Raw genomic sequence first — 12331 nt, 5'->3', positions numbered from 1 at the left:
TAGGATTTAAAAAACTCATTCCTAGCTAGCTGTTATTATATCCTGATTTTCTTATTTCCTATGTCTCCTCATAGTAAACTTTCCCCTCATACAACAATATGTAAATATTTCATTGAATCCTCTGGACTCAATAGGATACAAGCAGAGAACACCTTTATTCTTTCTCCCACTCTACCTTCAAATATGCTCACAAACTAATTCTTTCCCTAAATCCACCACAAGTCGCAGGCAGATTCCCCCAAATTTCTAAGGCCCTTTAGTGACAAACTGTCTCAATCTGGTTCAATACAATTTAAAAACCTTCCTCCTCCTTCCCCCATCCCCCTGCCCCTGATAGCATCTGCATCAGACTTAAGCCTGCAATGGCGGATGGGGACATTTTTGCTTCTTCTCTACTCCTCTTTCACCTTCTCTGTTCCTGGTTGTCTGACACCTCAAGAACCAGGACCACGAATAAAAGGTAATTAGAGATAAGCAGTGTAGTATCACATGCTATTAGAGGTGTTCCTTCTTCTGGATGTAATGCATGCACAAGTACTGTTTCATTTTGATTCATTTCTCACTTGGGAAGCACTTTTATTGGCTTTTCAAAGTTCCTCTACTAGGACTGCTGACTGCAGTTCCCAGAGTCCCTAGCTCTCCCCCATGGTAGGGGACAGGTGGACATATAATGCACAGACACCCCTGTCCCAAGAAACTCTCTCCCTCTAGTATTTTCACTTCCACACATTTAAAAAACGGAAGTGGGCATTCACAACACTGGTAGCAATACATTTCCGATCTGTTAGCATGTTCTGCAGTAGGCAGTCCTGCAGGATCCAAAGTAGGTATTTGACCCCTGTTCAATTATTCTCAATTTCCACTGAAATTAAGGTAAGTTCTATTTTCACAGTCTGTTAAAAGTAATTTTTAACTCACACTTTTATGAAAAATCACCATATGCTCATAAAGCCCATAGGCTATTTTCTTAGTCTAAGATTCATGATCTAAAGCCCTCTCTAATCTTCTCTGACCGGTCATTCTAATCTATTCCCTACTACTGAGTTAATCCGAACATCCTTTGCTGCTCCAAATTTAATCATGATTTTCTAAATTCTGCCTTTATTGCATCTCCATCCTCTACTCCAGTCCCCACCCACACCCCCCAGTCACGATCCTTTGGAAGGAAATTAAGGAAGGCAGAAAGCTCAGATCCTTTTATAGAAATGATCTGTTCAGGAGGCCCCCAGTGTCATTGGACAGTCATCATTATACCACTGGGCTCTCAAGCCCTCTACAACTACAGCAAATAACCTCTCCTCTGTCTTTCCCTTTGCTTTCCTTCCACAAGATTTATATTCCCAGGTAGAAACACACAGCCATGGCTAAATCACATGGCCACCACTCAAAAACCATGGGGCAAGGGGAAATGACGTAGCATTAGAAATTAGTCAAATTTATTATTTTTGGCACATAATATGACTTGTTATATAAAAATCCCAAGAGACTATATTAAAATAATTAGAACCCATATGAGATATCCACAAAAGTGACTGGCCACAACATCTGTATGCAAAAATCAATATCTTCCTTATATAAAAACAAAGAGAAACCATGATGAAAAAGATGTCAATCACCAAACAACACAAACAAAATATAGACCATTATGAAGAAAACTACAAACACTAATTCAGATGTGTAACAGAAGATGTGAATAAAAACATCCATTATTTTTGAATGAAAAGACAGAGTATTTTAAAGTAGCTCTTGTTTACCTATAATCCAGAATGAATTTGGACTGTTTGTAACCATGCTCCTTACTGAACAATAGGAATTTAGTGTGTGAATTAAATTTTGTTAATTTGATTGAACCTATTCATTTTATTTGTGTGTGTGTGTGTGATATGTGTGTGTATTCTGGAAATGATCTGAAACTGACCTGTATACACAGAGATGTATAGAATTACAGGTTATACACTAACATACTTGATATTAAACATGAAAAAATATCTAAGCTCATGGTAAAGTCATGACATCCATATTTCTACCCAAAGAGGTATTCATATTTTAAATCTGAAATCCCACTAAGGAAATCACATTAACTTTTAGCCTATTTTCCATTCTGTCAATCATGTAATAGGGTCACTTATTCCTTGACGGATTTCATTGTATTTTCCATATCATTCAGAAATAAGAAAGTTAGATATTCTTATTTGTTTTGTGCCACCTTGTTGTGCTATTAGAGGCTTGGGTAGATGACAAGACAGGATGTAAGACTGTTAAATCTCAACTTGAAGAACTTCACACGTTAATTACCAGCTCATATCCCAGAAACAATGCCATTAATGATGGAAAATAATGAGGGTGGAGAATTAAAGCAAAAATAAAGTTAGAACAATTAGGGAACTATGGTCAAATTTTTGGCAAAATAAGGGGTATATGGTGGATGTGCAGAACAAGACTTGCTTATTACTCCCCTGTGCTTAACAGCTCTCCTTCAGCAACTACTGTGACTGAAGAATATCGGAATATCAAAAGACCTGTGTAACCATATTGTAATAGGGAAGAACAAATCTGACTCCATATCAGATTTGTTTCTTTTACTTTAACCTTTGTATTCTATCGCTACTGCTTCGAGTTAAGAATGTTGCCTATAGCATGATATATACAGGATAGCCCATTCTCAAGGCTCTGACCTTTAAGGGTATAACATTTTTTCATTCATATAGAGATAAAAAGTTGCAGAACAGAGAAGAACATTTGTCTTGCTGAAAGTTTACAGGAACATTGTGACCTGAGCTACGTGGATAGCTGCAAGAACAAAGGATTCCTACACCAAGAAGTCTGCAACAGTCAACCACGCAGCTCCCTCACCTTGCCTTTAAAAATGCTTTGCTGAAACCCTTCGGGGAGTTCAGAGTTTGGGGGGGGGCATGAGCTACCCATTCTCCTTGCATGGCCCTGCAATAAAAATTTCTCTGCTCCAAGCTCAGATGTTTCGGTTTGTTTGGCCTCACTTGCATTTGGTAACAACATGAAACACTGAGGTCCTGCCCAATATCACTGTTACTGTCCTCAAGTGCTTTTGCTGACTCCAAATCTTCACTCACTGTCTGCCTGATGTAGAGCACCTGGGAAGGCTAAATAACCCTGTGCTGCACCATACTGTGCCCAGTCTTTATGTTCTCTCAAGAACACATCAGCATGTTCTCATTATTCGTTTTATCTTGGTTAAGTGACGGATGGATTGTTTACGAAAACAAAAACCTAAATAAAACAAAGAGACAAACAAAACAAAACTGTATTGTTACTAACCTAAAAGTTTCCCCCTCAGATACAGATAGGGCCCAGTGGACCCACTGGTTACTTAAAGTACTTGTTGGTAGTCTCTCTCAACTAAAACGATATTTCTTAAGTTAACTAAAAATGTTTAAACTGCTATCGTTTGAAGAGAGGATATAATGTAAAAAGGTACCATATCCAAGTCCCCTTGCAGTGTTTCGTGGTGGTCTACTAGTTCCTGAGGTGGAAGGGATGTCCCTCCCACCCATCCATTCAGAAAGACAAGGCATTCATTCATTCATTCATTCAACAAATATTTACTATATTGAATGAGTACTATGTGCCAAACACTGAGGATTTGGTGACAAATAAAAAAGACAAATGTCCATGGATTTTTACACTCCAGTGGGGAGAGACAGACATAAACAAAATAAACAGATAAGCCACTCTCTGTGGCTCCATATCAATCTATTTCAACCACATCATTTCTCAAGGCCAGGAAGAGTATGGTGTCCATTGACTTCTGGCTAGTCGGGACCTTGTTTCCAGTAATTTTCTCTGCTCCGTTTCCTTCTTGCTGGGTATCTCTGCTCCAGGGTTTTTCTTTGCTTTTATATCCAATTCCAGAAATGTCTGCAATGTAATGAGTTTCTGCTAAAAACAGCACTACCCCCAGCAAGGCCCCTTAAACACACAGAGGTGCAGTGACTGTAAAAGAGCCATTGTTTATGATATTGCAAGAAGAAATAAGCTGGGAATGTACATAATTTATGAACTGTTTATGATGTCATCCAATACTATCATAAACATAGACGGACAAAACTATAATAACACAGCAGCTGTTTCCTCTATCAACTCACTGCTCCACTGTTTTAACTGCTCATTCAGGTTTTAATATTTTCACTCTTAACCTTTTATGATACTGACTGACCTAGCAATACACTAATCAATCTTCATGCAAAATCTCATTATACAGCCAGTTAAGTACAATAAATCATACATTCAAGATGTAAAAAATTAGCATGCATTTTTGAAACAACTTTATTAGAAATGAAAGTTATGAAACTGTTGGGCACTGTGAATTTGGTGGGCGTGAATGCTCTGTGCTCTGAACTCAAAAGCTAAATTTCTAATTTGGCACTTTTTGAAGTGATAGAGTTTCTGTTGTTTTAACACTTCTGGTGTGAAGATAAGTCTTTGTAGAATTACAGATAAGTTAGCATTGCTTTGGAAGTATATGCACTTTATCTTTTTGATAAGTGTCTTACGAACAACAAAGGAATTTATTTTTGCCAGGTAATAGTGAAAATACTATGAGTGCCCTCTGCTGCTTTGGAGTTACATAAAAGCCATGGTGTATTTATGGCAATTGAAGCCTGAAAGAGGGGGAACTGGACAAAATGTATCAAGCAACAGGAAGTAGGGCAGGGAGGGGATGAAAAGGGAGAGGATACACCCTCCATATTTTTTCTAACAGACTACATATTTAGGAAAATCAAACTAACCGTATCTGTAACAGAATGTCTATTAACAAATTCATTGATTATGGTACTTTTTATAGTCCTATTATGAAGGGCAATCATTTTTCAGATTGTAACTCTGTATTAAGAACTCTGCTTTATTGAAAATATTGGCTTGTTTTAAAATGTTAAGTGTAAATTTATCCTATGAAATTAAACACTTTATCAACTTATGATACAGAAGCTACTAACAACCAGTAAACTCTCTAGGAGCTGTAAATGGAAGGGTAAATGTTTTTCTAAAGAATGAACTGTGGGTCCTTATTGGTTCACTGTGCTGTACACCTGAAACTAACACAACATTGTAAATCAACCATACTCCAATAAAAATTTTCTTTAAAAAAGGGAAAAAAAGAAAGAACTGTGGGGGGAGGGTGATATGGGTAAAGGGGATCAACTGTATGGTGATGGGGAGAAACTAAATTTTTGGTGGCGAGCAGGATACAGGCTATACAGAAGGGCAGATATAATGTTGTACACATGAAACCCATACAATGTTATAAACCAATGTTACCTCAATAAAATATGAATTAAAAAATAAGAATAGATTTGTTCATGTTCGTCTCTTTCTTTTGGCGTATTAACCTTCAAAACACAGTAACGCTTGCCTTTATTAAGTCAGCACTGCTGCCCGTGACTGTCAGCTACTGGTCCACACATGATAAGCAGAGGAAGTCAAAGGATGTGTTTGTAAACTTTCATAGCTATTGATAGACTGATTTTTATATCCATTTAATCTAATAAAAATCAAATCCGGAATGTGAAAAAGTCTTCCAGACCTACTTTCTTTATCAACAAATAAATGGCAAGGGGAAAAAAGGGATGCAGAAACTGCCAGAGAGGAAAAAAAATTTATATAAACATTAAGCAAGTACAATATTTGGACCTTGTTTAGATTCTGATTTAAACAAATTGTAAAAAGACATGTTTTAGATAAGTGGCAAATTGAACATGGACTGATCATTAGATGGTATTGTTGATATTATTAATTATGATAATGGAAATGTATTTATGAAAAAAGTCACTAGCCATTAGAATATGCTCTGAAGAATTTATGGTACCTAGTATTTGTTTTTAAAATAATTTAGAAAAAGAAGTGGAAAGATAGAGGAAATAACATTGCAAAATGTTGATAACTGTTGTAGCTGGATGATGTATACATGGCATTTTATATGCTTTTCATTTTCTACTTTTTTTAAATTACCATGATAAAACTTTTTTTAATCCAAAAAAACAACCCTCTGGACTTGTATTTTTTAGTTTTTATGTTTCATTTTTCTAGTAACTTATTTTTATTGTATTTTTAAAAAGTATCTCTCTGAAACATTCCAAAAATTTTTTAAAAGAACATAACTTCACCCAAAGATAGAAAACAGAAAAAACAAAAACACAACAAAAACGTAGATGCAGGGATATGGAGGTTTGGTTTGGTTTTCTTTTATTTGTAAAGGAGAAGTTTTGACAAAAATTATGCCAGAGAGATTAAGACAATTTTTTGCAGCATTTTTTTTACCTTTTTATTTCCCTCCTCCACCCCAGTTTTGCTTTCAAGCGTAGGCAATTTGCTCTAGCATTGACATTATTGGGTAAAATATTTATATTGCTTCTATGGGCTTTAATGAAACAGATTTTAGAGTTTCTTTTCATTTTATTTCATTTGTTAATCATCTCAACAACGTTCCTTTAATTTTTCACACATGCACATATTTTTAACAGTGGCTTCAGGCCTAAACTAGAGCCAATTTCATATCCTTGGAATGACAGTGGTAATTGGTTGCTTATCTCTTTTTCCACTCCTGCCATAGATTTATCCATACCCAATGAGTGTCAATTGCAAAACATGGTCTTTGTCAAGCTTTCTTTACATAAGCTTTCTGTGGTTTAGAACGGGAACTAATGAAAAAATCTGTGCAATCGAGAGACTATACTCCCAACACTCCCACATCAACTTAATGACAGAAGCAAACAGGCGTACATGTTGAGTTTTCTCCTCTTCTCCACCCTGTGTATTGCCACAGCTGTCTGTACGTGATAAGTATATTCAGGAAGCAAAGAAAAATAATAAGTAAGGACAGCCGTCCATTTTCAACCCCATGAAATAATCACGTTCTTTACCGCAGGAACAAATTCTTATGGTAACAAGGACAAGGAGAAGTTGGATTCCTAAGGGAACAGCTAAGAAAAACACCCTGAAATGGAAGATCCTAATACAGGGGAATTCAGATAAAAATCTGCCTGTAACTTTTTTCCCATTTTGTTTAAAAGATACTGTGGATTGTCTTTACCCTTGAACAGAGAAATATATTGTCTTTGAGTTATAATTAAAGGGGCTCCTAAAAGGCAATTCTTTATTATTGGCAATAAAGACTGAACTGCTGATACTCACAACAACATGGATGAGTTTCAGACACCAAAGAGTACATATAATATAAATTCATTTATATGGAGTTCTATAAAAAAAACTAATCAATGCTGAAAAACATCATCATAATGGCTACATACTGAGTATGAAGGGTAGAAGTAGGTATTAACTTAGAAAGAAAAGTTCTGGATTCACGGTAATATTCAATATCTTGAGAGGAGTTTGGATTACACATGTCTATGCATCTGTTAAATCTCACCAAGTGCTTAAGATGTATGCATTTCCTTAAGATGTATGCATTTAAGATGTATGCATTTCCCTGTAGGTAAATTTAAGATGTATGCATTTAAAATGTATGCATTTCCCTGTAGGTAAAATTTACCTTAAAAATGGAAACGTAAGTGTAGAATCAGTTAATTATATGCATGCTGAAGTGTCTAGGGTAAAGTGTACAGATGCCTGCAACTCACTTGAAATTCATTCAAAAACCAAGATAGACTGATGGGCGGATAGAGATAAGGATAGATGGAGAGATATGTGATTAAGCAAACATAGCAAAATATTCATTGTAGAATCTAGGTAGAGACTGTACAATCCTTCCATCTTTTCTGTATATTTAAAAAATTTTTCAGAATAGAAGGTTTGGTAGCAAAAATGCAGTTTTCCCTCCCTAAGCCCAAAAGTATCTCCCCAAAACCTGTCAGACCCTCAGAAATGTCCTTCATTAAACACTATAAGACTTGTTAGATTATTTTCCAGTATCTTTCTTTTGAAATGTAAACTCAGACAAAAACTAGGGAGTTGCTAGAGGAAGAAAATCTATGTTTAAGCAACTAGTTATGTACTTGGTACTGGCATTATCTAATTTAATTCTTGAGAAACTTTTTTTAATTAGGTATTATTTTAGGTGCCAAGGTCATGACTTTAACAGTAGCCCCTTAAGTCCTATGATAACTTAGAAATTAGTGTTCCATACAACACTATAGATTTTATTAATGTCTTGATGTCTTTGCGGCAATGGAGCAAAAAAAGGAAAAATCTCCAAATAAACATTCTGAAGAATCATTTAAAAAAGGAAAAAAACACCTGCTTTATCTTTCCGTCATAATCCAATCCTGTATCTTAGCTCGGGAATTCCCTAGGAGATTCTGTTCTGTCTTCTGGTGAGTCTCAACAATCTACATTTAACTCAACATCTTGGCACCTGATGACCATAGTCAAGCCAAGTATTAATATTTAAAAATGTAAGAATTACACTCAGACAATGTCTTCCTCTACGTCTCAGATCCTGGAGCACTACAGCTGTCTCCAAGCAAAGCAGCAAAAGGTAGGAAAGGAGAGTTGTTCTTTTTTTAGCTGTCCCAGTTGGGCATCTAGCAGAGTTCACCCCATTCTAACTGGACATACTGCTTTAATCCCATAAATAGGTACTGTCCACATATTTCTAGAGACAGTTTGCAGAGCTTATAAACTTGTCCAGAGCCACACAGCCAGAGTAGGGAAACACAATTCAAACCCAGAGCTGTTTAATTTTTTTTTTATGTGCTTTTCCTCTAGACCAAGTTATGATTTATACATAGTATGACTTGGTTGACTGGATCAGATTCCAGTACATAGCTGAAAACTGAGCATGGGGGACCATGGCGGCTTTCACCTGCAGACAACAACAGTGGCATGTGGAACACTACCTAGGGACGGCAGGATAGGAGGAGCGTCAAAAGAGCCTGGAGGGGCTTCCCTGGTGGCGCAGTGGTTGAGAGTCGGCCTGCCGATGCAGGGGACACGGGTTCGTGCCCCGGTCCGGGAAGATCCCACATGCCGTGGAGCGGCTGGGCCCGTGGGCCATGGCCACTGAGCCTGCGCGTCCGGAGCCTGTGCTCCGCAACGGGAGAGGCCGCAACAGTGACAGACCCTCGTACCGCAAAAAAAAGAGCCTGTAGCAAAGTGAAAGAGAAAGCATCAGAATAGGTGAACAGTGTGAGGAAAGGGAAAGAAAAAGGTATCAAAAATAAACTTCACCCATGTCCCAGTTTGTCAACCCTATGCATTATTCTAACTGGTTACATTCATAACAGAGATAGGATTATCGTATACTGTGGTTTGCCCAGGACAGTCCTGGTTTATGCTTGTCTCTGTGGGTTATAAATTTTATGGTCACCCTATTTAGAAAGGAAAAAATGTATATTAACAAATATTCATTAGGAAAAACATGTATTTTACGAGGATACTTTTTAAGTTGAATGTAATTGTAATTAAATGCAGCCAAAAGTATTTTGTGCAGCTACCATTTTAGTAAACCTGCTTTTCACTCATCTGTTAACCACTTCTTGGAGAATCAATCAAATTTTATTTTATGACTATTTTATGGAAAACTTTGAGCTCATAGGAATTTTGTTATTCTCCTTTCAGAAAGTGATCTCTGGTCTAGGCACATTGCCCATATTCCCATGTAATTTTTCCCCTTCTATCACACATAATTATATAAATGTCTATTTCATGTTCAGTATGAATTTTCATGTATGTTTTAAAATATGAAATGAAATCTGTCTAAAGAATGCAAAATCATCATCTCTGGTTGTTAAATGTTAGTCCCCAATTTACTTTGAGTTTATGTCTTATTTTATACAGGTGGTAAAATAAATATTCACAATATTTTAAAGATGAAATGGACTGGAGGAAATTTCATTTAACTCCCTGCAGAAGCTAGATAACCTTTCTAAGTCTCTTGACATAGTACACAGTGAAGGATTATTTTAAGTCATTATACTTTGTCAAACTGCTACAAAGATATTTGTTACCTGCATCATGCAAAAGGATTCCTTGGCAGAGTTCAAAGTAAATTCTGATTGTGCATGTCAAATCATTGATAAGATTGATCAAGGGAAGAGGGAAATGTAGGCATGTATCTTCCTAAGGGATCTCAGTAGAACTGGAGCCTCTCCTGTTCACATCACATCATCAATTAACTATGTAAACTTGGACACATGATCTCACTTAATCTAGAACTCAGTTTCTTCATCTGTAGAATTAAGATGTTGGGTTTAAGATCCTTCCAGCTGTGAAACTTTAGAAAACAGTGTAATATTTTGATCATAATTTGAAAAAAATTCATTTTAATATCTTAAACCTTTTGAATTTTGAACAAGACAGAAGTATGACTTCAGGACGTACTGAATGCTTAGTGGGCATCAAACACCATGCCAGCTACTTTCCTTATGTTGTAGCATTGGCTACTTAAAATAATCCCGTAAAGAAGATGAGGAGGAATGGCATACCTGAAGAAAAGATACTAAAGAAGAAACAGACCAGAGAGATTTAGAAAATCACCCAAGACCAGATAGTTAGTAAGTGGCAGCACCAAGGGTCAAGGTCAGGCTTCCCCATTCCAAACCCTATGTTACTAATCAATATGATAGTCTGCCTCTCCTCCCCTGCACCCCAACCCCCTACCAAGTTTCACCTGGGCATGTGGGGTTGGGACTCTGAAGAACAGCTATCTGTGGCTTTGACACTAAATAACTATATAACTTTTGATGAGACTTTTCCACTGGGGCCCTAGTTTCCTAATTTTTAAATGACAGACTCAACAAGATGGCTTCCAAAATCGAACCATTTCTTATTCCATAGCAATCATATGAAAGTCTAACATGTCTAATTTCAAGGCCTTTTCTGATGCCCATAAAATCATAACTTAAGAAATTACAACATTCACTTCCTTATTGCAACGATCCAAGTAAATAAGTGATGGTAGCTCAAAATTGGTTATTTATAGTAAAGATGGAGAAAAGTGAAGAGATTTTAAAGATATTTAGGAAATAAAGCCTACAGAATTCAGTTACAGATTTGATATAAAGCATGAGATAAATGAGAGGAGACCCTTCAGTTTCTGGCTTTTACAAAGGGGTGATGGTGGTGTGATTCACAATTGGCCAAGACTGTGTGGTAAAAGGACAAGGGTAGTTAGTACAGATGTAATTTTCAATTTCCCAGTTTAAAAATTTTGTCCAATATAAGACTGGCTGCTAGTCTTTCACAGTTAGAGAACAAGTCTCATTTCAAAACACACTTGGGCCACAATCTGCTGGAGAAGAGGGTTAGGGGAATCCATGAAATAAGAAAGAAAAGGTGTCTTAGATCCATAAACTTTCTCTTCGATCCATAAACTAGTTACATAGATGGTCATCTCTATTCAAAGATCTAGGACCAGAACCCTACACACATGGTTCCTGGCTCTCAGACTAGACTCTCTCCATGACTCAGACATCCTCAGGTGCAGAGAATGCTCTGTGGGTTTATAAGAGCCTCACTCCAGGCTGTAGTGAAAGAAACAAGATTAAAATTTTTACTAACGACAGGCACTTACCAGTGCTTTCCTTTTCTTCCGCACAGCTCAGCCTAAATGTTTCCGATTTCAGTTCATAATCTTAAATCTGTTTTCATGGGATAATGTTCTATTGAGGAATATGCAAGAGGAATAAGATGGTTGGCCCTCAGAAGCAGGAAAGATCTCATAATAATGATAATACTGGCAAAAGCCCTGAGTATCTATTTTGAAATTTCTCTGTAAAATTTCCCATGAGCATTTGTCTTCAATTTCATTGTGTTACTGCATGCTTTATTTGGGCCAGACGTAATATGATAATTAATATTCAAACTTTGCAGCTGTCTGGGAAGGAAGGAGGATTTCACTCTTTAATTCTACAACTGCTATAATTGCTGCTACAGCAGTTCACCATTCCTGAGTTTCAGCAAAATAAAGATTCTATACAGAGATTATTGTCTCTTAGTTTTCAAATGTCATTTTTGATGGTTCCTATAGCATATTTTTGAATTATACTTTTTAGAAGTTACTAACAGGCAGAGCCTAGTGGCTTATGATTCTCTTTTCTATAATAGCCAAGGGAACATTACTATCAGTAGTAGAAAGTAGCAGATAATGTTAACACACAGAATGTCACCTATTTAAATACATCATTTCCCAACTGTATATACTTTCTACTACTGTCTTGAATTTTTGCATTACCTCTATTATTATTTACCAAATTTTTCTGTGACTCAATATATTTTATTCAGTAATAATTATTTATTGTTTATTATTAATTCAATTAATAATAAATAATTTTCTTTATAAAGAAAATGTTATCACTATGGTTTAAGTGGGAAAAGTGAATCTTTTTCAAATATGCAC

The sequence above is a fragment of the Orcinus orca genome, chromosome 9 (assembly GCF_937001465.1).
Source record: "Orcinus orca chromosome 9, mOrcOrc1.1, whole genome shotgun sequence".
In the NCBI taxonomy this organism is placed as follows: Eukaryota; Metazoa; Chordata; class Mammalia; order Artiodactyla; family Delphinidae; genus Orcinus; species Orcinus orca.
This window is presented reverse-complemented; position numbering follows the sequence as displayed.